General features: G+C 43.3%; 1 protein-coding gene across 1 annotated transcript in view; it reads left to right on the top strand.

Moving 5' to 3' along the window:
• OSBPL10 (oxysterol binding protein like 10) overlaps positions 1-25,864 on the top strand; it is a 207,875-nt gene that overhangs the window by 25,131 nt on the left and 156,880 nt on the right. The gene's annotated exons all lie outside the window — the stretch shown is intronic.

Genomic DNA, 25,864 nt, shown 5'->3' with positions numbered 1-25,864 from the left:
TTGAGTGTTCCGATGATTCCACCATTGGCCTTGACCTTAAGCTCTTTGCATTTTTTTTTTGTACCACAGTTCCTTATTCTTTGAAGTAGGCAGAGCATTTCCCCACGAGTATTACACGGAGGTACTGCCAGGTAAGCGAATGAATACTTTGGGAGAGGCTTCATGAGAACAGGCAGTGTGGCTACAACACCATGATTCTAATGTGACGGCTGCTGGCATCGTCGGGTTTATATGCCGGACGCGCTTCTCTGCTGACCTCTGTGGTTTCCGTGGGAAGGGAAGGAAGAACGTGGCTCTCTCGCTCTCTTTGTAATTTGGTTGTGTGCATAAAGTAGAATTGTGATTTGCTTTTTTGCATGTTGGAAGCCCTTCAGTGCCCCCTCACTCTCTGCCTTTCTGTCCCATTCTCATGCTCCAAAGTGACCATTCTGGGCATGTGCACGTGTGTATTGTTCTCAAAGAGGGGGGAAACGGGACCACATCTTACATATTGTTTTGTATTTTCTCACTTAATATGTCTTCGGAATCTTCCAATGCCAGTGTATATTTGTGTGTGTGTATATCTGTCCATTTTTAAAAATCAGCCTCGTTGTATTTAATGGAATGTATGTGCGATAATTCCTGTAAGTGTCTCTTGATGGGCATTTTTTGGGTACATAATAACCTCTTGAACCTAGAAAAGGCCTTGTTATGGTATGGAGTGGTAAGGCCAGTAAGACCTAGACTGTCTAGTCCTGGCTGTGTGCTCAAGAAGTATTTGCTCAGCCTCTCTTGGACTCACCTCTTTTTTTCAGGGGGGGGTGGGGGGGGTGGGTGGGGAAGATTTGAACTAGAAAGTATTCTCATATCTTATCCAGCTTTAAATGTTATAAATTCATCCTTGTGTATTACTTAACTATTGCTACATGACAAACATTCCTAAAATTAAATGTCATAAACAACCACCATTTATTTAGCTTACAGTTATGCTGGCTATTTCTTCTCACCTGGGCTGGGCTCAGCTGATACTGTTTGGGCTTGTTAGGTGTCTGCAGTCAATTGGCAGGTGGGTGATGGCTTGGCCGCCTCTAGGTGGCCTCGCATGTCTGGTGGCTGGCTGGTCGTTTGGCTGGGCTGTGGGGGGTCACTGAGCTGCATACATCTCATCTTCTAGCAGTTTCACCTGGAGTCTGTTTACAGGTGACTGGCTGGGGTTCTGCAAGCAGCAGAAGCAGAAAGGCCTCTTGAAACCTAAGCCTTGAACTGACATAATATCACTTCCTTTGCGTTCTGTTGGTCACAGCAAATCACGAGGCTACCCAGGTTCAGGAGGTGGGGAATAAACTAAACTCCATCTCTTGATGGGAGGAACCGCAAAGTATTATGGCCATTTTTACCATGTAGCAGCATATCCTTTAATCCGAGCCTTACAATGTCGATTAAAGACTGTAGGAATAGGAGGAAGAAACAGCCAGAAGCTGAATGAAGAGATTTCAAGAACTTCCCAGTCACTTCTAATGACCCTTGATGTGAAAAACTTTCCTCAGGCAAACACAAGTGATGGATATAGATACATGTGACATTCTGCCCAACACCAGAGCTATGAAGACAGATTCCACGTGGCAGCTGCTCCAAGACTGTTGAGTATGGGATTTGATAACTAAGCTGATAGAATGTAATCCAGAATGAGTGTTTCTAGTTGAAATATGCACCCAGTGCTGAGCAAGCCCAAAGGAAGGGCCCATCAATTCCATCTGACAGAGAAGGTTTTGTTGAGCTACGTCTAGCAGTATGAGTTGGTATTTACTGAGCAAAGAGGAGATGGGGTGGGTGTGGGGAGAGGTTTGCAGCTAAAGGAAATGGCATGAATGACAGTGCTGTGTTGGGAAGGTGTCACTGGGCCATGACAAGAAGTGCTTATGTCATCACTAAGAAGATGGAACCAGACAGTCCTAGGAGTTCTTTGGACCTCTTCTGAATGGATGAAAGTGAACCAGAAGTTCAGCATTTTCACTGAGTTTGTCCTTGAATGTTCTGGAAGCCAAAAAGGTTGTGTATTTATGTCTTTCGTTGTGTAGGTAGTTGTTGAGTCTACTGTGTGTATGCCATATACCAAACATATTATAATGAGGGAAAACAATGTCTGTCTTATTTGGCCCTGCCTGCTTGTAAAATGAGTTTGAGGTAGCTAAGAATAGCCGTGAAAGCCAAATAAAGAGGCTAATTGTGCCATACGGTTAGAATGCACTCAGAATGTGCTCTTGCTCTCAAGAGGCCCAGAAACGTGGTTCAGAAGCTTCTGTGACAGAGCTGTTGGATGCCAGCCCAGTAGCGATTCCCCCTCTGCTCTTGCCAGTAGAACCCTGATGAGTCCGTGAGCCACTTGTCCCTGGCCCAGAGATGAATTACTGCTTCTTCTGTGTCTCACAGGGCTTCTCCTGGTGCTCACTCTATCGGTTTCCTCAGTCTGCCATACGAATCACCACAAACTGGGGGGTTTAAAGCAACAGACATTTATTCTCTCACGGTTCAGAACTCCAAAATCAAGTTGTCAGCAGGGCCACGCTCCCTCCGGAGGCTCTAGGGGAGAATCTTTTCCTTGCTTCTTCTGGCTTCTAGTGGCTCCAAGAGTTCCTTGACCTATGGCAACATCACTCTAGTCTTCTGCCTCCCTGGTCACGTTGTCTTCTCTTCCATCTCCTCATCTCTTGTCTGTCTCAAATCTTCTCTGCCTTTCTTTTGTAAGGACACTTGTTGGATTTAGAGTACATCTGGATGATCAAGGGTGATCTCCCCATTTCAGGATCCTTAATTACATCTGCAAAGACCCTTTTCAAATAAGGCAGCATTGATAGGTTCTGGGGATTGGGATGAACACATATATTTGGGGGGCCGTTGTCTAACCTACTACACTAACTTACTAGCCCCTTTTGCAGCCAGGGGTGGTCACGAGACCCAGTTCTCACCAGTGGGTCATTAGGGAAATCTGTTAGAGTCAGAAGGGAAGGATTTTTATCCCTGGTAAAAGGAGAACACTACAGGATAATGCCCCTTGGTCTCTTCCTTTCTTCCTAGTCTGGATATTGATTGACGTATGAGGATGGCACCTGGAGCTGTGGCAGCTAGCTTATCACTGTGAGGGACTTGTGCCTGAGAGCCAAAGTCAGTATGCAGAAGGTGGCTGAGCACAAGGCTGGGAAGAGCCACCAAACCTTCTGGGACCACCCAACTTTGGACTTCTATTAAGTAACGAAAAGAGTCCTAAAGTTGAGGCCACTGTCAGTTGGGTTGCCTGTTTTATTGTAGCTGTGAGCATTCCTAACCCATAACAGTACCTAGATCATGAGCCAGGGTTGTGATTAAATAAAGGAGAGGAACAAATAGGGTGTAACTTTCACCCTATTCCATTTTGCTGGGTGGGACAATATTATAGACCATTTGGCTATGCTTTAGATGGGCCTCGCATTCTGGGTTTTTGTCTAGAGAAGCTTTTCCAGCTGTTCTTGTCTTAATTCTAAACTTTGGGCGGAGAGGTGGTGGCAAGGAGCAGGCACGTGGGAGGCAGGCAGTGCTCCCATTTATTCTGGTCTAAGAGCACAATTAAGAGGTTGAAGCAGTTGGTTTGAGCTTTGGTGCAGGAACACGTTGTTCTAGAAAATGTAGGCTGCTTTTTGTTTTAAACACAGTAGGAGGTTTGAGAATGGTTAGAGTGTGAGGTTTTTTTAAAGAACTGAAAAAAAAAATCACTGAGTAGAATTGGAACTAAACTAATGGAATTCGTGTTTGAAATGAGAATCATAAAATGTTTTTAACCATGACCTTGTACTTGCCATATGTCTATATTTGAACAAGCTGTTGGGGGGAAAAATGTGCAATTCTTCCAGGAAGAGCAAATAGCAATAGCAAAAGAGGAAATGAAGTGTTTCTCCGTGAAAGGGTGGGCAGTGCCACAAGAGGGAAGAGCAAAGGCAAAAGACTTGAGGAAAAAGCAACACGGAATTATACCAAAGTGTGTAGAACCTGACCATCACCGTGCCTGGGCGCAAACCAACAGCAAAACTTCATCGCGTGTGTCCTGTGGTGTAAAGCCTGATTCTGAATAATCTCGTACAGAGCAAACCTCCAGTGCTTCTTCTACTTTATCGTAAGGAATGACTTTGCCAGGCACCCTTGCTCTCTGTTTCCAAGTAGGTTTAACCAATGGGAGTGTCTTAGCTTCCCAGTGCTGCTATAACAGAAATACCACACATGGGTGGAAATGGATGGCTTTTAAGTGTAGAAATTCCTGGAGGCTAAAAGTCCAAATCAGGGTCTCGGCCATGTCAATTCCTTATAGGAGTCCTGGGAGTTCCTTAGTTCCTTGGTTTGTAGATAATCTTCACATGGCACCTGTCTTCTGCCTGTGTGTGTATATTCCAAAACCCAACCACACCAGTTGTGGTTGAGTCGATTCCGACTCATGGCAACCCCATGTGTGTAGAATGGAACTACGCTCCGTAGGGTTTTCAAGGCTGTGACCTTTGGAAAGCATATCACTGGAACTGTCTTCCGAGGCACCTGTGGGTGGGTTTGAACTGCCAACCTTTCAGTTAATAGTTGAACACATAACTATTTGGGCCGCTCAGGCCCTCCCTGAATGTGTGTGTTTTTGGGTCTAATCTGCTCTTATAATTCAGAAGTGATTAGATTTAGAACCCGTTCCCCAATTACATAACAAAGAAAATTCTATTCTCAGACAGGATCACTTCCACAGGCACAGGGGTTAGAATACCAACACATATTTAATCCATAACAGGGCAGTACTAGTGGAAGACTCACGGGCAGGAGGAGGGAGAAGCTGGCACGTTCCTCTCCTTCTGGCTGTGCCTTGGGTGAGCCATGGCTGTGTCTCCTGCCTCCTTCTCCACTGGACAGCCTCACCCTCCTCCGTCCCGGCTCCCACAGGCAGCCCTCACTGCGTGTGTCGAGCTCCTGCTGGTTGACTACAGCTACTGGGCTCTGCTTTCACCCCCTCCTCCCATTGCCCTTCCAGCCCAAGAGGTTGCGGTGGTTTCCTGATACAGCTAGTCTCTGAGTTGCCTTATCTTTCCTCAGTTGTTCTTTCTGCTCTTCCATCCTCTATAACCAGTTTCTCGTATTGAATTTAATGTGAGTGATTTCTGATTTCCTAAGTGGATCCTGGTGACACCCCTAATTTCGTGGGTGTATTCAAAATATACTGTTTCTCATAGGTGAATGTGGAAGGGGTCCCTGTTTTGAATGCTTCTTTGGACAACTAATTTGGTCATCAGCACAAATGTGGATTTGGGGTGGTGGCAATGAGCCAAACAAGGAGTGAATAATTCTGATAATGGAATACCAGACAGAGACAGGAATTGTTCTCAGAATGTGAAAAATGAAAGAACGAGTCGGGGAGGATCTAAGATAACTCTTGAGTGGAGGCTGGGATAGGGAAAACCATCCTGTGTAAATGATGTAATAAGGATGAGCCATGCCTGTGTCCCCAACGTGTGTATATACCAAAACCAAACCAAACCAGTTGTTGTCGAGTTGATTCCAACTCATGGCAACCCCATGTGTGTAGAGTAGAACTGCACTCCATAGGGTTTTCAAGGCTGTGACCTTTGGGAAGCAGATCACTGGGCCTGTGTTTGAGGCACCTCTGGGTGGGTTTGAACTGCCAATCTTTTGGTTAGTAGTTGAGCATGTAACTGTTGAGAGACCCTTTAGAGAAAAGCATTTGGTCGAGAGACACCTCAGACAGCGTTTTATAGATTCTTTGGAAATACGGGGTTCTTTTGAGTGCTGATAGTGGGTATTTGAGATTCCTCTGAGAAAAAGTGACCATTGAAGACACAAATGAGGAAAAGTTCTCTGTCAGGAAAAGTATATAAAAGGAACTGAAGGCTGTGCCTAGGGGCTCACCCACAGTTAGATGATGGAGGATAAAGAGAGGACATTGATGAGATAAAGGAAATGCACTCAGATATAGGAGGAGAGCTGGGGTAGTTTATTATCCCAGATGCTTTAAAAGGCAGGAGTGCTCAGTAGCATCAACAGCTGCAGACAAATAAAGAAGAACGATTGGGAAAAGGCCTTCAGATTTGCCCAGAGGAGGGTCAAGAAAATGGTATGTTTGTATGTGACCTACAGCACTAGGTTCATTGTTCCAAGTAGGACTTTAAAAACAGGCATTTCCTCATTTTGTCATTGCTCAGTTACCTCCAGTTTGCCCTATCCAAGGCACATTTCTCATCTTCTCTGTGCCCTGAGCACCGTTGTGCAGGATCCTTCTTGAATTCAAGTAACACACAGGCGAGCCATGAAAACTGTCATAACTTTGTCGTGGTTGCTGTTAGTTGCCTAGTCATAGTTGTAGTTAGTCAGTTCTGGCTCGTAGCGACCCCACATACAACAGTGTGAAGTGTTGCCTGGTCCTGCACCATCCACGTGATTGTTGGAATGCTTGAATCCATTTTTGTGGCCACTGTGTTTCGAGATCAGAGCCCTGGTGGCGCCGTGCTTAAAGCGTTCAGTTGCTAACTGAAGGGTCAGTGGTTTGAATCCACAGCTGCTCCTTGGAAACCGCGTGGGGCGGTTCTTCTCCGTCCTACAGGGCTGCTATGAGTCGGGCTCAATTCAATGGCAATGGAGTTAGTGTATTTTGAGTGCCTTTGAACCTTAGGGAACTCCTCGTCCAGCACTGTATTGAACAGTATTCTGTTGTGATCCATGGTATTTCACTGGCTAGTTTTTGGAAGTAGATGGCCAGGTCTTTCTTCTTAGTCTGTCTTAGTCTGGAAGCTCCACTTCTCACCATGGGTGAACTGCTGTATTTGAAATACTGGTGGTAAAGCTTCCAGCAGAATAGCAATGTGCAAACAACCACAGTGTAACTGACAGATGGGTGGTGGATGAAAATTTTCAATGTTAGCAATAAACGAACAGAAAAGAGGCTGCCTACTGGCTCTAACAGGAACCCTGGTGGTGCAGTGGTAAAGAGCTCGGTTTCTAACCAAAAGGTCAGCAGTTCGAATCCACCAGCCACTCCTTGGAAACCCTATGGGGCAGTCCTACTCTGTCCTATAGGACCACTGAGTCGGAATTGACTCGACAGCAATGGGTTTTGGCTTGGCTGCCTAGAACAGAGGTTTGAGGAGCTCTGAAAAGAATCAGCTTGCCTCCCACTTCCCTCTCTGTGGCGTGCGGAACAGTGGAGAATTTCAAACTCGAATGAGTAGCCATTGCTTTTGCCCTTTTTTCCCTTTTAATTTGTGCTGTCTGGGACTCTGCTTTGCTGCTCGTTTGGGTGAAGTCTGAGCCCGAACTACTTCCTGCGGAGTTCTGCTCTGTATGTTCTGAACAGTGGTTTCAGAATAATATAATTAATCCATTAGTTTAATTTTCTTATTACAAAAGTAATATAATTCCATATGAGAAAATTGGGAAAAGAGAAGACCAGCATGGTCTTCCTGCTCTAAAACAAGCAGTGTTAACATTTTGGGATAGTACCCTCAAAAATTTTTTCCTCTTGTGTTGGTGGATTTACTTCCTATTTTAATAAGAATTTTTGAATCCTTGTTTAGAATGCCTCACAGTCTTTATCCAGTAACTCTGGATATGTAGATCTGCTCACATGAAGGGGGAGTAAGACCAGCCTTTTAATAAAATATTCTATTGTGTTCCACACACGTTGTGTAAAAACCCAGCCTGCAATAAAGGAAAGGCCTTTCAGGATGGGGAGGGGGGGCGTGGGGAGAGGCAGACAGATCATGCTGGAGTTGTCCATGTGAAATTGCCTGATCCGTTAGGGGTCAACCTTATTCCTCACCCCTTGGGTCGTGAAATAACTCAAGTGGTGGCAGCTCACTTGATTTCTGGCAGCCCCCAACTGGAACCCCCACTTTTTGTCTCCTCTGAAGCACTCTTATGCGTTATATTGATCTTGGGTGCAGTCCCACGTATAATACACAGGGCCTCTTTTGCTTCACGGAGGGTGATTGGTGCTTTGTTACAGGAACCCTAGTTCAGCATCTTTCAAGTACAGTATAAAACATAAGCCAGAATATCATCTGTTTTATCACGATTGCTCATGGGAATGGACCTTCCTTTCCTGCCATGCCCCTCAGCAGACCTTAGTTCCGTAAACCCAGAGTCGAGTGTCCATGTCTGTTGCCTTTTCTACCCTCTGTCTGCTTAGAGTGTTCACGTTCCTGTCTGCCTCCTTCATTTGGTTCAGACTGCCCAGGGCCTTCAATGACTGTGGAGCCATTAATGTCCAACTCCCACAAGCATGTCCTAGCCACTGTATGCGTGTCCTGGAGGTAGCCTACCATGATCTACATACAGTGTCTAGATTGGACCTTTGTCTGGACATTTGTCTCTGTATTCCTCAATATAGTTCTTGATAGACTTGAACAAATGAACACTGGAGTCATGCCAACTGGGAAGTCTGCCTCTAGAAAGTAAATTTGGGTGAGAAAGGAAGGAAGGAGGACCAACAAATGTCAGAGATGACAGATCTAAGCACACGTAACATTTTGGTGCTGTCCAAGTCTTCTTGCCCCAGCATCCTGTGCAACAATGCATACCTATTGTTTTAGGTAAGTTCTTCCAGAAAGCAGAGTCTAGGATGAAAGCGTGGATGCAAGAGTGTGATCCTAGGCAGGTGGAGTTAGGGAGGCTGGGAAGAGTGAAACGTGGAAAAAGGCAACCAAAGGTGTGTTGTTGGCTTGGGTTACTGCTGTGAGCAATTAGAGGTGAATCCCACTGGTCACTCTCTTCGGAACCAGATAGAATATACTTCAGCATTGTCTACCCCAGCCACAGGAGATGGATTTATTTACCCGCTGGCTCCCATCTCCCACTGGTCAAGGGTTGCTCTACGGGGTGTTAACTCTTTTGTACATCTAGGTTTGCACATGTTCCTGGCTGAGCTGTTCCTACTGACTTTCCAAACTGTCTTCCGTAGAATAGTCCCAGGCCAGAAAGTAGGAGGTAAAATAGTGCAGCCAAGGCTTGGTACCAACATCTCTGCACCCCTGGAGTTAAACGGTGGGCTGAGAGGGTGTAAGGCGGGACACAGGTGTACAGCCCATGTAGTTGGCATTCCTCCATGTCTCTTTTTGGTTGTCACCCGAAGTCTTTATTTCCCAAGGCCTCAGGAGTATCCAGAATTGATAGTACCTTATCACGGATAGCTTTCTCATGCTGATGCCATGTGGTGTCCGTGCGCTTGTCCCAGTCCTTAACCTCCCTTTTCTCTAACTACATTGGGTGGAGTTAGGCCAAGTGGTCCTTTAGACTCAAAGCCACTAAGTCTGTTAAAGCTGTAGGAGTCCAATCAGATTATAACACAAAAGCAAAGCCCTTTAAAAAATGAATAATTTAGACTCTTCAACAGGAAATAAGTAGAAGCTCGGGAGATGGGGAGAAACGTGGGGAAATCCTTCATGCAGTCTCATGCAGAGTGATAAGAGCTTAATTTTCTCCTTCGTGTGCTCTAGACTCTGTTGTGACAGTGACATACTGGCTCAGAAACAGCTGAGTCACGGTAGGAGCTATTGTGTTTCTGTAAAGCCCAACGACTTTGCTTCTGCATTGCCATTGAGGATCTGGCCATCTTCCTCCCTGTCCCCAGAGTAGTGACACAGACCTGACCTGCCTAGGTGCTGCTACCTGTTAGCAATACCGTGGGCTCCTTGCTGAGCCAGCATGAGCGTAGTGGAGAATGTTTTCTTGCAGCTCAACATTGGAAGAGAGGCCCCACCAGGGCTCTGTCACCCTACTGCTGGGATGCTCTAGAAGTCTTCTTAACCACTGTCATTTGGAAACATCATCCCTCGATTGAGAACAGTTGGCTAGAGCAAGTGCTTTCAAACTGTAGCAGATTGAATGGTGGCCCCCAGAAGATATGTCCACTGGAACCTGTGAATGTGGCCTCATTTGGAAAAAAGATATAATGAAGTTAAGGATCCTGAGATGAGACCATCCTGGGTTAGAAAAAGAAAAATATGGGTTAGAAAAAAAGTGGGCCCTAAATCCAATGACAAGTGTCCTTAAAAAAGCAGGGGAGAAGGCACAGAGGGGAAGGCCATATGGAGGTGGAGGCAGAGACTGGAGTTCAGTGGTCCCAAGCCAACTAACACTTGGAGCCCTCAGAAGTGGGACAAGGCCAGGAAGGATTCCCCCCTAGAGCCTTTGGAAGGAAGGAGCACATGCTGACTTCCTGGCCTCCAGAGCTGTGAGACAGTAGACTTCTGTTGTTTTCAGCTACCAAGATTGTGGTGATTTGTTATACCAACCCTAGGAAATTAACACACAAACCTTAAATTGAGCATGTATGCTATTGAACTGAATTTTGATGTAGTTCCTAGGCCCTGTTCGACGATCCTGGGTTTACTGGTAGAGAGCCTGTGTTCTGTACCATCTCCCTGTATAAAGCGTATCTATAACACACCATCTATCATTTTCTGTTTTGGTTTATTTAAAATGCAAGGCAAACTGACTACAAGATCCTTCTGGATTTTTATAGGTGCTTTCTAGTCTTTCGAAGGAGTCGCTGGGTGGTGCAAATGGTTAACAGGACTGGTAATCAACTTCTGAGAGATCACAGCCCTGAAAACCCCATAGAGTGGTTCTACCATGCCCGCATGGGGAATGGCAGCTTAACAGCAACAAGAAGCCTGCAGGCTTTCTGGTTTGCCAGATGTTCACTTCCTGTGCCAGGTTCTGCAAATTTCAGTGACAGGAATGACAGGCGCTTAGTGCTTAAACTGCTGATTCTTCTAATATTCCCTGTCTTAAGTTTTTTGGTAAAAGTCAAGAGGCCTTAGAGGAATCTGGTTCTTTCCTTTGCAGTTCAGAAATTAGTAGAAAGCGAAAAAAAAAAAAAAAAAAAGGCTCTACGTACTTGTCCAGTCTTATATTTAGGTTCAGGATTCTTAAAAAACTAAGACACAATCTAATCTTCTTTGTGTTTACAAAAAATATGTCTACTTTGTGTTAACACAAACCTATGAACTTTTTTTTTTATGAACCTTATGGTTTATACTTTCATTGGCAAGATTAGGGAGGGGTTAAGTATATGTGCATACTATACCTGTATATATGTGTTCCATACATACAAAGATGCTACAGAAAAAAAAAAGGCAAATATCAATAGCTCTTAGGTACTGGTCCAACACAGTGTTCTCAGGAAAATTAATTAATTGATGTCCGCAGCTGCCTTGTCCTGTCACACAGCCCATCACGTGGGTTAGTAAGGTGCTGCCCACCTGGACCCACTGAGTTATCAGCAGATCTTGCCCTTCTGTCGTAGTCTCATTGGCAATACTGTGGTTTGAATAGATCCTGGAGAATTCTGCACACAGCTCAGGTGTGTTGACAATGGCCTGGTTTGATTTTTTTAGTGTGAAACATTTTGGAAAGCTGGTAGGAGTGTCCTGTGGAGCCTGGCACTTTTGTGCCTGAGCATTTGAGGAGATAATGATGTCTAGGTAGGTAGAGACGCCTCTGTCAGAGATTACCCATTGATTCTAAGAAAATCAAATTTGCTTCTTGAAATTGCGTTGGACTCTTCATCCCCATGGCTGGTTTGACCCGCTGGTAGGTAACAAGTTTAAGCATAAAAGTAGGAGCTGTCATGGCTCCCCTTTTCCCCTCTTATTATGGAGTGATCGTTTATAGAATTCCTGGGTGCTCGTTTGCCTTTTGTTCTGTGATTCATTTCTGGCATAAAATATCTTCTGGGTCGATGATCGTGAGACGTGAGAAGAAATAGAGAAGGGAATAAACCATGAAATGCCCGTCTTCAGGGCAGTAGTAATGCGATTTTACCGTGAAAATGATCCAAGAGAGATGATGCGTGCCATGTAGACATATGCTAATTGTATGCAAATAGAAATTTAATACCTGAATATGGCCCCAAGGAAAAAGCTTATTAGAGCCCATTGTTCTAATTGGCTCATCATTTCTGAGCCTCTGTACTGGCCCCAGAGCCCTGGTGGTACAGTGGTTAAGAGCTACAGCTGCAAACCAAAAAAGGTCGCCAGTTGGAATGCACCAGGCGCTCCTTGGGAACCCTGTGAGGCGGTTCTACTCTGTCCTATAGGGTCGGAACCGACTTGTCAGCAATGGGTGCTGGCCCTAGGTGATACCAGGGAGCTCTGCCGGCTGGCAGTTGCCCGTCATTTCTAATTCAGAAACTCGTCTCTCCTATCTGCTACTGCGCTGACCTCACTGCCTCTTGCCGTCTGCCATGCTCACTTCCACCCCAGCCACGCTGCCTCCTTGCTCAAGCACATCAGGAGGACGTCCACTCCGGGATCTTGGTACCTGCTGAGCTTCTACCTAGAACGTTCTTCCCCGATACCTACCTGGCTGGTTCCTTTGCTTCATCTGGATTTTAATCAAATGTTATCTTCTTGAGAGGCCTTCCCTGGCCACCTATCTAATATTGGAAACCCCACCCACCTTTGCCCGTCTCTGCTTTGTATTTTATTATCTAAAACACTTTGTATTTTACCTCCTTCAAAAAAAAATTTTTTTTTGACACAGTAGTTTTAAGAGCCCAGCTGCTAACCAAAAGGTCACAGTTCGAATCCACCACCTGCTCCTTGGAAACCCTGTGGGGCCGTCCTGCTCTGTCCTATAGGGTCGCTATGAGTTGGAATTGACAGCAGTGGGGTTTTTGTTTTGTTTTTGTTTTTGGTTGCCTCACCAGAGTGCCTTTTCCATGAAGGCAGGGATATTGGTCTGTTTTGTTCATTGATCTTTATTGTCTAGAGCAGTGCCTGGCACATAGTAACAACCAAAAAACAGTTGCTATTGAGTTCATTTCCAATTCATGGTGACCCTACGTGTGTCAGAGTAGAACTGTGCTCCATGGGGTTTTCAGTGGCTGATTTTTCAGAAGTAGATTGCCAGGCCTTTCTTCTAAGGTGCCTCTGGGTGGACTTGAACCTACAACCTTTCAGTTAGCAGCTGAGCACTTAACTGTTCGCACCACCCAGGGACTCCAGGCACAAAGTTGTTGTTAGATACTTCTGAGTTGGCTCTGACTCACAGTGACCCTATGTACAACAGAATGAAACAGTGCCCGGTCCTGTACCATCCTTACAGTCATTGCTGTGTTTGATCCCATTTTTGCAGCCACTGTCTCAAGCCATCTTCTCGAGGGTCTTCCTCGTTTTCACTGACCCCTTACCAAGCATGATGTCCTTCTCCAGGGACTGGTCTGTCCTGTCCTGATAACATCACCAGAGTAAGCAAGACAAAGTCTCACTGTCCTTGCTTCTAAGGCACGTTCTGGCTGTACTTCTTCCAAGACAGATTTGTTCATTCTTCCTGCGGTCCATGGTATATTCAGTATTCTTTGCCAACACCATGATTCAAAGGTGTCAGTTCTTCTTTGATCTTCCTTATTCATTGTCCAGCTTTCATATCCATATGAAGTAACTGAAAAATACCATGGCTTGGGTCAGGCACACCTTAGTCCTCAAAGAGGCATCTTTACTTTTTAATGCTTCAAAGAGGTCTTTTGCCACAGATTTGCCCAATGCAATCTGCCATTTGATTTCTTGACAGCTGCTTCTGTGGGCGTTGATTGTGGAGCCAAGTAAAACGAACTCCTTGACAACTTCAGTCTTTTCTCTGTTTATCATGATGTTGCTTATTGGTCCAGTTGTGAGGACTTTTGTTTTCTTTATGTTGAGGTGTAATCCATACTGGAGGCTGTGGTCTTTGATCTGATCTTCGTCAGTAAGCGCTTCATGTCCTCTTCACTTTCAGCAAGCAAGGTTGTGTCATCTGCATATCGCAGGTTGTTAATAAGTCTTCCTCCAAACCTGATGCCCGGTTCTTCTTCACATAGTTCAGTTTCTTGGATTAATTGCCGAGCGTACAGATTGGATAAGTATAGTGATACTCAGTAGCTGGTTGTGGCACCAGGTTGCATTTTGGACATTTACTGTTTTTGTTTAATTAAGTGTGGGTGTTGGCTCTTTTCTAGACCCATCTGCCTTCTAGGAAAAGGAGAGCTATGAGCCAGTGTTCTTATTTTTAAATTAGGTTGTCAGGAAAAAGACCGGTTGGGCGGGATTCATTGCTCTTAAGTATCTACTGTGTTCATAGCATTTGCAAGGTATGAGGCCCTGTGTCAGGTTACAGAGCGTAAAGTGGCCAGTTAGACGCAGTCCCTGCCTTGTGGAGGTCACAGTCTGGGAGAAGGGGTAAGACATGAAAACAGATGGCTTGTAGATAAAACAACATTCAGTGCCATGAGTGGTATGAACTACATTTTATCCTTACATCTGTAGATATGCTATTCATCAAACATTGCCCCTGTTCTCATGGTTAATTGGCTAAAAGCCATTTTGAAAAATTTAAACTATTAGCTCTAGGTATCTCAGCTCTAATGAGCTTAGTGTTTAAGTACCTGGGAATTGGCATGCTGTATGGGACTTTGATATTGAAAAGTATTTTTTTCCCCCAAATGCTAGCCAAGCTACCAGTTACGTAAAGAGTTGTGGGGGCTTTGGTGGTTCAGTGGTAGGATTCTTGGTTCCTATGAGGGAGACCCAGGTTCGATTCTTGGCCAGTACACCTTATGTACAGCCACCCCCTATCTGTCAGTGGAGGTTTTGGTCTTGCTATGATGCCGAGAAGGTTTCAGCGGAGCTTCCAGACTAAGACAGACTAGGAAGAAAGGCCTGACTGTCTACAGCACTTCCTAAAACCACCCAGTGAAAACCCTCTGGGTCACAGTGGTCTGATCTGCAACTGATCATAGGGCTGGTGGAGGACTGGGCAGCGTTTCCTTCTATCGTGTATGGGGTCGCAGTGAGTTGGGGGCCAGCTCCACTGCAGCAAACAACAACAGCAGTAAAGAGTTGTGCTGACTTTTTCGGACCTCAGTTGAAGAGAGTCGAGTGAGTCATGTCTAGCGGTGCAGGGCGGTGTAATGGCTGAGAGCAGGACTGGGCAGCTAGCTTGTATGGATTTGAGTCTCAGCTTCCTTATTTACTATCTATGTGACTGGGGAAAGGCACTCAATCTCTGTGCCTCAGTTCCCTCATCTGTGAAGTGGAAATCATAGTATTTTCCTTATAGGGTTATTAAGGGATTAAATGACTTAAGTGTATATGTAATACTTACACAGTCCGTGGTACAGTGTTACGTAAGGGTTAGGTATTATAATTATTACCATCATCATTGGATCATGGCAAACTCATCAGTTAAAACAAAGGCCACTCTTTAAAAAAATTTTTTTTACATCTTATAATTTTTTCCCTTTTATCTCTACTCCCATTCCCTTGGCCCTGTTAGCATCGATTCCTTGGGTACCTGTGGATCTTCGTTTTGTTTATGCATTTGTTTTAAATTTACCAAAATATGGTATTGTCCTGTGCATCTTGTCCTTTTTTTCTTTTCTGTATTTTTAAGTTGCACCCATGTTGCTCTACGTTCCTCTCAAGTCATTGCTTCCAACTGATGTATGCCCATACTACATTCCACTTACAGAAACTCAGTGGCGGGCACCTTTGTGCCTCAGACTCCCACCCTCATAAACAGTGCTCTAATCAACATTCCTGTATGCGCCTCTTTGTACAGTAGACTTGCTAGATCATTAGGGGTAAGCATATTTATTTCCACTAAATTCCCTGTTGCTACCAAAAGAGCTGTGGCAATGCAGGAAGCTCCAGTTTCTCAGTACCCTTGCCACACTACTTCCTGGTATTTGACGTCTTCGTTTTGGCAGATCTGGTGGGTATAAGGTAGAATCTTCTAGTTGTTTTAATTTGTATTTTTCTGATTACCTTGCTATACTCGTTAGCCATGCGTGTTTCCCCTTCTGTATATGCAAAAACAAAAAACTCATTGTCTTTGAGTCGATTCCGACTCGTAGCGGCCCTATAGGACGGAGTAGAACTGCCCCATAGTGTTTCCAAGTCTGTCATCTTTATGGGTGCAGACTGTCACATCTTTCTCCGTCAGAATGGCTGATGGATTTGAACTGCTGACTTTTTAGTTCGCAGCCGAGCGCTTTAACCACTGCGTCACAAGGTTCCTTGAACCTGGTATTATATATATATATATATATATATATATATATATATCTTCATTTTCTCAATTCTTCATTAATTTCTTTCCACAGAGTTTAAAAACTTTCTCCGTGAAGATATGATGTATTTCTTACTGGGTTAAAACCTGTACTTCATAGTTTTTATTGATATTGCGAATGATGTTTTATTTTCTATTAAAGTTTCTGGTTGGTTATTGCTGGTAGAGAAGAATACTATTGATTTTTCTGTGTTTGCTTCATATCTGACAACTTTGCTGAACTCGGTTTTCTTTCCTCATTTTGTAAAACGTTCACCTCATATAGTCAACAGCAATTTTGTTTCTTCCCTTCCTTTTCTTCTACCTCTTCTTTTTCTCTTGTCTTGTTGCGTTGGCTAGTGCTTCCAATACTGTCTTAAACAGCGATGATAGTGGCCATCCTTATTTCTAACACTGAAAGGAAAAAAAAAATTTCTACGTTAAGTGGATGGTTACCCAAGATCATTAGTATGTAATCTAATTAAGTTACAGAAACTTCTTCTATTCCTTGTTTTCAGCATTAAAAAAAAAAAGTGGCACATCAACAATTAAAAAGTCTCTGTTGTGTTACCTACAAACAATGTATATGAAATAAAATCCTGTGAGGATCTGTAATTTCAAGAGAGTATAGTGCACAAGTCCTCTTTCAGAAGAGAACTATGTGCGTATTTCATGATGACAGAGGATTGGGTTGAAGTTTTGGGTAAGGGGAAGGGTATAATGGATATCAGCTTTCCTCCTTCCTATCAAATATTCAGATGTCTACCGTGTCTTATTTTAGATAACTAGGCCCTCATTTAATTGAGAATGAAGGAGAGCTGAGTCTTGAATGAGGTTTGTAATTTGGACCCTACTTTTTCATGATTCATTTTCCTTTCGGGGGATGAGTTTTTAGATGTATAAAAGGAGAGGGCTAGGCTAGAATCATGTCTGAGGTTCTTCTAGTTCTAGAATTCCATAGTTCCATGGCACGAGAAATGGAGGGACTGGGGCTTGATCAGCAGAAAGAGAAATTCTTTTTTCATGCTTTGAGGATAAAGCATCCAAAAGGAAGCTTGGTACTCAAAATTGCAAGATCTTAAGCAAGGGGTGTTGGCTGGAAGATGCAAAGACTGAGAAAGTGACAGGTGGATGCGTGGAATGTTTTGAAGTCAACACTTGATGGCTTCTGGGTGGATTTGGAAGATGACAAGAGCTTGGGGAAGCAGAGAAGAAAGGGTTGTGTGTGATAAGGGGGCCAAGTGGACAAGACTAATGCTTTCAGCAGAGTTGGGACCTTCACACTTGACCTGGAGAGAGAGGGTGGGCAAGAGCACGGGTTAGGGATGCTGGAGTGGTTGGATTGGCTTTTAGAGAAGAGTTCACAGGATTGATGTGGGGCTGAAAATGTTGAGAGGAAAGGGTGACTAAAAATGTCAGGTTGTCTTTCCCTTTATTTGCAGGAAATGAGATGATGTGCGTTTGCCTGCACTGGTATTTCAAAGACCTGGTATTCACATATATAATCATCAGATTGGGACAGTATGTTTAGACAAGGCTAGAGATTGTTTCTCTGAAGAGAATCACAATTTTCCCCTCACGCACGCTTGTGCTTGCATTTGTGTGTGTGTGTGTGTGTCTTAAGAGTGTCGGTATAAAGTTAGTGGAAGATGTTTAAGGTATATAGTAAAATATTTGCGGATGACGATGGGAGAAAATTTCCTAGGCTCAGTAACGGTAACGTAACGGAAACTTAACCTGAAACTTTTGTATCTGCAAGAAAAAGCAGAGAGAGCTAACATGATTTTGAAAAGTTGATCATGGAAAGGAACTTGGAAGATGTCCCAGTTTTTTAAAAAATTTCCACTTTAGTCTTGTCTTAAGCTTGAGATAACAGAAAATTTAAAAAACAAACAAACAAAAATACAGGGTGAGTGAGAAAGTCGTTAAGCTATTAAGCATAACGCTGGAGTGGATTCATTTTTAAAAAATGACACGTTTTATTCAGATGTTGACTGTCAGGAAGGTGAAATTCTAATATTAAGGCTCCAAACGCACTATTGAAAAAATGGTTCTGATTTTCCTTTTGCTGATTTTCGGGTACATGTACTATTGAAGGGAGCCCTGGTGGCGCAGTGGTTAAGAGCTTGGCTGCTAACCGAAGGGTCAGCAGTTAGAATCCACCAGCTGCTCTTTAGAAACCCTATGGAGCAGTTCTACTCTGTCCTATAGTGTCGCTATGAGTCAGAATTGACTTAACAGCAACGGGTATATTGAAAGAAAAGGAATAAATCATCATTTTTATGTTTAGCTTTCACATATTTAGAAATGGTACATTAATTTTTTAGAGGAAGAGAGAAAGAATATAATGAAACGGTTGCAGTTGGTTAAAGTTGTTCTTCAAAATACATAACCAGATGGGTTTGATTTTTTTTTTTTTTTTTTGCCTCCCTTGGGCTATTTTCTTTTGAAATAATGGTCTTTTTTTTTTCTCACTATGAAAGAATTCAAAGAAATGAGAAAAATATGCTCCAAATTAAATATCATTTGGACGCTATGATAATTAGTTGAGTCTCAGAAATTTTCCAATCGGAAAAATTTTCAACAGTAGAAGTGGTTGCCACAAGCACACACTTAAGATATTTAGACCTGTGTTTTGAAAATGAATTTTCCCCTATCCCTTTCAGCTTTTAATTACAGAGCAGCAAGCCTTACTATACACATCTGATACAGGTTTTAAGAGGTTTTCAGGACCAGCTGACGATCTGTTCAATTTGGGACTTAGTATTTTATTCAAAAATATTAACAGAAAACTGCCCGTAAATGTTTTTTCTTAACTAGGATGATTGACTCTTAATATACCTTTTTTTTTTTTCTTTTTTATGTTCAAGTTTTAAGGCCATGTCTGAGTAAGGCATTATTGACCAAAAACAGCCTCTAAAAAGTGGACATATTTAACAGTTTAACAACCGCTCACCTAAAGTGGTACCTGAAGCCTCGTTCTTGTTAATTTATTAATAGTGATGACATTTATTGAGTGCTTTCTCTGTGGCACGTGCTTGGTGTACCTTTTGTCATTTTGTTCTTCAACCACTCGGTGAGGCAGGCAATACTAAAATTTTGGAGGTGAGGACGCCTAATTTAGTCTCGTAGGCTTCACAGTTCACAAGCTGTAGAGCCCAGACTTGAACTCTAGAAACTGTTGAGAGAGACTCCATCACACTGGCACGCAGACCACATAGATAACGGAATGGCTGAGAAGTCTTCCGACAGCCCAGGGCTTTTGCTCCAGGCCTTCCCAGACTCAACTTCTGTTTCCCTGGCTTGTTCTTGACTTGCCTGGTTGGATAGTAACCTTCAGTGCTTCCTCTCCCTTTCTAAGCATGGCTTTCCTTCATGCCAGCTTGGCCAAAAGATACAGAGTTTGTCCGTTAAACCCTCTCCCACAACCTTGGGAAATTTAGCCATCCAACAGTGTAGGGAAAAAACGAGAGGTTGGTGTCTTAGTTCTGAGAGGTTGGTGTCTTAGTCCTGAGAGGCTGGTGTCTTAGTCATCTCGTGCTGTAGTAACAGAAATACCACAAGTGGATGGCTTTAACAAAGAGAAATTTATTCTCTCACAGTCCAAATTGAGGATGTCAGCTCCAGGGGAAGGCCTTCTCTCTTTGTCGGCTCTGGAGGAAGGTCCTTGTCCTCAGTCTTCCCCTGGTTGAGGAGCTTCTCAGGTGCAAAGGACTCAGCTCTGGTCCTGGTGCTGGTCTCTGCTTGCTTCCGTTTAAAGGGTGGTGCAGGCCACACCCCAGGGAAACTCCCTTTACACTGCATCAGGGAGGTGACCTGAGTAAGGGTGTTACAATCCCACCCTAATCCTCTTAACATAAAATTACAATCACAAAATGGAGGATAGCCATACAATAGTGGGAATCATGGCCTAACCAAGTTGACACATATTTTGGGGGGGACACAATCCAATCATGGCAGTTGGTAAATACCATAAAACCCGATGGCATGTAGCATGCCCTGACAAGGTGTGAGAGTCAGGATTGTTCTTCCCTTCTACCAGGTTCTCTTTTTGGTGGCGGTTATCGTTAGTTGCCCTCGAGTCGATTCCAACTCATGGTGACTGTCTTAGTTATCTAGCGCTGCTGTAATAGTTAATGTAGTGGCTTCAACAAACAAATTAATTTTTTCGTAGTTTGGGAGGGTAGAAGTCCGACTAAAGGGCGCCACCTCTAGGGGAAGGTTTTCTTTCTGTCAGCTCTGGGGGAAGGTTCTTGTCTCCTCAGCTTTTATTACTCATGGTGGCATCTGTTTCCCCCTATCTCTGCTTGCTTGTTCCTTGTTTAATCTGCTTGTTTATAACTCAAAAGAGATTGATTTAAGACATATCCTACACAAATTCTGCCTCATTAATATAACAAAAATGAGTCCTGGTGCCACAGAGGTTAAGCGCTTGGCTGATAGTTCAAACCCACTAGCTGCTCCAAGGGAAGAAGATGTGGCAGCCTGCTTCCGTAAAGATTTACAGCCTTGGAAACCCTGGGGGGCAGTTCTACTCTGTCCTACAGGTTCACTGTGACTTGGAATCAAGTCTACGGCAATGGGTTTTTAAAACATAGCAAAGAAAATCTATTCCCAAATGGGATTATGACCACAAGTATAGAGGTTGGGATTTACAACATTTGTGTTTGGGGGGACACAATTCCATCCAAAACAGTGACCTCATATGTGCAGCATACAGCTGCTCCGTGGGGTTTTCAAGGCCATGACCTTTGGAAAGCAGATCACCAGGCCTGTCTTCCAAGGCATCTCTGGGTGGGTTCAAACCACCAACTTTTCGGCTAGTAGTCGAAACCTTAACTGATCGCTCCATTCAGGGACTCCTTCCTTTTTGGTAGCAGGCAAGAGAAAGGCAGGTGCTTCCTGAGGGAGGGGTACCGGGGAGCCAGATGAACCGCTGAGGGAGATATGAAGAGAATGAACTACTCCCAGGTACAAACTGTTACCCTTGACTCGGAGTTTTCTGCATATGGCATGCTTGCCATTTCTAGTTGCCTCCAAAAAAAAAAAAAAAATTTTTTTTTTCCATTGGAGTAAATATTTAGAACAAAACCCTGCCATGTTGTTCCTCAGACTCTGTTAATATTTTATTTTAAATTAGAAGCCAGCAACAGTTTTTATGACATTTAAGCACAATTTCAACACAAAACCTGGAGATTTTAGACAGGCTGCCTTTTGGAAAGACAGCCCACACTCTGCAATAACAATTGCTGTTTGCTGCCTTTTCTCGCCTTTTCTTCTGGTGTCTGATTACTTTTGGGATTCACCAAGAGTGAGACTTTTTTTTTTGCTCACATTTACCCGGAGAGGAGGCATGAGTATGAATTAAACCGTAAGAATCCCACAGTTAATGGAAAATTAAAGGTTTTTCGATTCATATTTACTGCCTGTAAATTCCAGTGACAGCCGTTAGTTAAGTAATGATCATGGGGGTAGACATCCACAGCAGGATAATTTGGTTCCTGGGTGACTTTCTTGATTCATTGCTACAGGGAAAGGTTGTCTATTACCTGATCTGTCTTCCTCTCTGATTGCTGATGGGTCCTGATTTTTACTCAGAATTTAGGAATGTTTTGCTCCTTCCCCCTGCCCCCATCTTGTTATCTAATCTCTGACCATGACCAGGAATTATTTAATTATAATTTGTGGTTCGTCACCATTTTGACCCTATAGAAAATAAAGAGCCAGGTCAGTGACTCCTTAGGATTTTGTGCTACGTGACTTCCTAACATTTTTAAAATCAGTAAGGTCTTCATTGATCAAGTTGAAGCAGGAAGCTTCAGAGCCCAGCCCTCCTGAGAGACACCTGCTCTGGCTTTTGCTCCTACACTGAGCAAAGTAGGCTACACATTCTTAAATTGTCCTTGAGAAGATAGCTCTAGAATGAGCCAGAAACTGTCCCCTTGGCAAGATAACCACAGAACAGCTAGTGGGCCCCAGCTGGTCTTAGCAGGCTTTGTATCTCAACACCCCAAGTGACCTATTACCTCAGTAAGTACAAAATACATATAAACACCCTGCCAGAGAATCGAAACCTTGTCTAGAGAAAATGCATAATCACCCTCAAGTCCGAGCACCTGCGTGAGGGTCATTCCTGAATATTCATGATGAACTTGTATTTCCTTGTCTGCTCTCTGCAGAAGCCCGCCGCCCCAAGCTGCCTACGAGCAGTCTTGGAGGCAACAGCCAGATTGCTCCTTTCCTCGAGCAGCAAAATAAAGGTGTCTTTCTGATCTCTCACCTTGGCCTCTTGTTTATTGGCTGTAACAAGTCCAGCCAAGCAAAACCTGTCTGGCAACAAAGTTTCACGTGAGGAAGGAAGGAAGCAGACACTGGTTGTGTGGCTCCTGCATGCCAGGCACTGTCCTCAGCGTTCTACGTGCAGGATGTAATTTAACCTTCATGATGACTCTTAAGGGTCAATATTATTAATCCTCTTTTAAAGACTGGAAAACTGATGCTTAATGAGAAAGCTTAAATAACTCGCCTGAACCCACACAGATAGAACCCGGTGGAGCTGAGAATAAAACTTGTCTGTCTGGCTTCAAAGCCCAGTGTAAAACCTGCCTTTCCTTGGATTGGAATAAGCCTCTCAGAACAATCAGAAGATATTTTTGTAGACTATTAATGTTTAGGCAAATTGACTGTAGTTAAAGAATTAAAGTCTCCCCCCCCCCCGCCCAAGTGTAAAGACTGTTGTGTTTCATTGTGACCAAAATGTATGTAAATCTAAGGCCACACATTTCTCCAATTACTTGTATGGACGGTTATTTAAAATGCAGTAGACTGCTTCCCAACCTTGTCTGTGTTCCTGTTAATTATAAAAAAATTATACTCACATTCAAATCCAAAAAACCTTTTATTAAGCTACTGTGGTATTGAGAGGTAACTCGAAATTCTGACTTCAATCTTACAGGGTTGCTGTGAGTCGGAACCGACACCGCGGCAATGGGTTTGGTTTGGGTTTTTGATCTTGGCTCTTACCAAGTTTCTAATCCTTCGGTGATTTGTGAAATTATAAATCATAATATTGAGCAACTTCTAGAGCTGTGCCTGTTACCTGTGGCGGGAGATTAAGACGGTTTCTCCTTTCTGGACCGTCTGGGTTTTCTGCTGCTTCATCTGTCTTCCCAGATCCTGCTTCAAGTCCTTCAGCCTCAGAATGTCCTTCTGGGGTGACTTCAGCCCTCATTTATCTTTTTCTTCTGAAGCTTTTTGGCATATTCTGGGTGTATTCCCAAATTAGCACCTAGGGTCACTCTGAGTCGAAACTGACTTGACAGCACCTGACAACAACAATACACACAGTCTTCCTCTTTGAATATGTTTGTGCGTGTTGTGTGATGTGTGTGTCTCTGTGTTCTGTGTCTCCAGCAATATTATTAACATCTCTTGTGAAAGGCTTTCTCATATCTTGTTTCTTCTTGACACCACACAATAGACAGATAGTTGTACTAGGTACATAGTAGGTGTTAAGTAAATATTAGATAATGGAACTACAGAAACTGGTATAACTCCAGCATAATCTTGTAACTGCCTTTTATACAACTGAAATCAAGTGTAGGAACAATCAGAACGTGAAGTTTACATAGGCTTAATTTTTTTTTTTTGAGTATGTGATGCATTTCCGTGGGTCAAAATGAAAGAATATAAAAAGCTACACAGTGTAAAAATCTGCCCCTTTCTTGATTCCCACCCTCCGGTTCCTTACTTCACAGAGAGGTTAGCACTTTATTAGTTTTATCTGCATCTTTTTAAAGTAATTTTGTATAATTTTAAATAAATAATAATATTTTCCACAGAACTTTGCATACTTTCTTTTTTTCACTTAGCTAAATAGAGACTTTTCCAGATCAACTCCTGGAGTTTCTCATTACATTTTTACAGCTCAGGAGTATTCTACTATGTCGGTGTGTATCATTTATTTCACCTGTCCCACAGTGACTGGCATTGGGGTTGTCCCCATTAAACATCCTGCTGTGGTGACTAACCATGTGCACGTGCTGTCTCACCTGGTGCAGGTGTATCCAGAGGATCCATTCGCGGATGTAGGGTTGCTGGCTCCCAGGGAAATGCATTTGCTATCGTGATAAGAGCTGCCAGGTCACCCTCTCGGGGGTTTTAGCCGCCTTACACTCTCCTAAATCTGTTTCTCTATGGCCCCATCAACACATTGTATTATTACACTTTTGGATTTTTGCCTGCCTTAATGAGTAAAAGATGGTACCTAAATGTGGTTTGAGTTTACATTTAACTTACGAATACAGCTGAATGTATTTTTATATAGTTAAGGGCCATTTATGTTTTTGGTGACCTATCTGTTCATATCTTTGCCCATTTTTATAATGGTTTGCTTTTCTGCTTATTAATTTCTAGGAATTAATATACCTGATACGTAAAATTTTTTTAATTAGGATTATTAGCCTTTTGTTTGTGAAAAAACTTGCAGATAGGTCCTAGATTATTGCTTGGCTTTGCTGGTGTGGTAGTGGGTCTCGTTCTGTTTCCCTTACCCAAGTTTTAAATTGTTAGGTAATCAGAATTTTCAAGCTTGCTCTTCTGTGCCTTTTGGATTTGAAGTATTGGGCCTTTCCTATGTGTTTTCTTCTAGTGTGTTATGCTTTTGTTTTTTGTTTTTTTGGCTGCTTCTTCCATTTAAGTTTTTGATCGATTTGGTATCTATGACCTGAGGATTAAATCCAGCTTTGCCTTTTAAATGGCTACCCAGTTATCCCAACACCATTTGTGGAAAAGTCCATCTCATCCTCACTGAGATGAGACGCTATCTTTATCATATATTGCGTTATCATATGGATTATATATTATCATAGGATGAAATGTAAACACTGGACTGACAAATGAGGATTAATGGGTGGGTAATTAGTTCATGCATTCATCAGCAAACATTTATTAATCACTTAGTAAATTAAACACTATGTGCCAGACTTGGGATATAAACATGAGTAAGGAAGACTCTTAAAGTAGCTGAACAATGAACAGGATCTTGATGTGGTGATATGAGCAGCAGAGAGACTGAGGAGTTGAGGGGATGCTTCACAGATCAGGGGACAACTGAACGGAGTCTTTTTTTTTCTGCTTTAAATGGTTTATACAACAAACTAATTTCTCATTAAACAGTTAGTATACGTATTGTTTTGTGACATTGGTTGCCAACTCCATGACATGTCAACACTCTCCCTTTCTTGACCTTGAGTTCCCCATTGCCAGCTTTCCTGTCCCTCCTGCCTTCTCATCCTTGCCCCTGGGCTGGTGTGGCCATTTCCTCTTGTATGGGCCTGTCTAATCTTTGGCCGAGGCATGAACCTCAGGAGTGACTGCAGTACTGAGTTAAAAGGGTGTCTGGCGGCATACTCTCAGGGTTTCTCCAGCCTCTGTCAGACCAGTAAGCCTGTTTTTGTGTGTATGTGTGTGAGTTAGAACATTGTTCTACATTTTTCTCCAGCTCTGTCCGGGACCCTGTATTGTGATCCCTGTGAGAGCAGACAGTGATGGTAGCTGGGCACCATCTCGTTGTGCTGCACTCAGTCTGGTAGAGGCTGTGGTAGCTGTGGTCCTTTAGTCCTTTGGAGTAATCTTTCCGTTATGTCCTTGGTTTTCTTCATTCTCCCTTGCTCCAGATGGGGAGAGACCAGTGGAATATCTTAGATGCCCACTCACAAGCTTTTAAGACTCCAGATGCTACTTACCAAAGTAGGATGTAGAACATTTTCTTTATACACTATGT

The sequence above is a fragment of the Loxodonta africana genome, chromosome 27 (assembly GCF_030014295.1).
Source record: "Loxodonta africana isolate mLoxAfr1 chromosome 27, mLoxAfr1.hap2, whole genome shotgun sequence".
Classification (NCBI taxonomy): Eukaryota; Metazoa; Chordata; class Mammalia; order Proboscidea; family Elephantidae; genus Loxodonta; species Loxodonta africana.
Note: the sequence above shows the minus strand (reverse complement) of the source record. Positions and strands in the feature narration are given on the sequence as shown.